This window comes from Sturnira hondurensis, unplaced genomic scaffold (genome assembly GCF_014824575.4).
Source record: "Sturnira hondurensis isolate 20B ecotype Veracruz unplaced genomic scaffold, ASM1482457v3 Scaffold0001538, whole genome shotgun sequence".
Taxonomy (NCBI): Eukaryota; Metazoa; Chordata; class Mammalia; order Chiroptera; family Phyllostomidae; genus Sturnira; species Sturnira hondurensis.
Genome location: NW_028074169.1, coordinates 964,915 through 965,552, shown reverse-complemented (window position 1 = coordinate 965,552; position 638 = coordinate 964,915). Strand labels below are relative to the sequence as shown.

General features: G+C 37.9%; 1 non-coding gene across 1 annotated transcript; it reads left to right on the top strand.

Annotated features, from left to right (window-relative positions):
* The first annotated feature begins 221 nt into the window (after positions 1-221).
* Positions 222-328, top strand: LOC118975990 (U6 spliceosomal RNA). Its single transcript, XR_005064172.1, has one exon. It is a non-coding gene; the product is annotated as a U6 spliceosomal RNA (small nuclear RNA).
* The last annotated feature ends 310 nt before the right edge of the window (positions 329-638 follow it).

Below are 638 nucleotides of genomic sequence, written 5' to 3'. Positions count from 1 at the left end.
TTCCACAGGAGATTGAGTTGATGTTTATTGGTCTTCTAATAAATAATGAGCCTAGCTTACCCTAATTCAGTAGTCCCTGCATTTCCCTTGACCATATCATTGCTTTTTCCCAGGTGTCTGGATTAGCACCATGATATTTGTGGTTACCATATATGTGTGGTTACTGTGCTTGGCAGCACAGTGGCTTTTCTTTAGGGTAGTGCCACATCAAAGATACACTCATGCTCACTTCAGCAGCACATATATTAAATTTGGAATGATTCAGAGAAAATAAACATGGCCCCTACACAAGGTTGACACACAAATTTGTGAAGCATTCCATATATTTTTTTAAAGACACACTCATTTACTCTCATGTGGTTTCTACCAATGGACACATTCCACCACAATGTACCTTTTTTTTCATGAGAACTAGGCCAGAAAAGAGGGCATGAATGTTCATCCTTGATCTTCTGTGCTCCTGTGTGTGTACCTTTGCTCTGACTCTGGCACCTGTCTGCTTGCTGATTGCTACAGCCCAGGTTCATTCACAGGGATAAGTAGACAATTTTTTTAAATTAATTACTTCTCCAAAGTCTTTATGAAATATATTTTCTACAATTTCAGGTGAGGAATATGTAATAAAAATGTTAAGATAG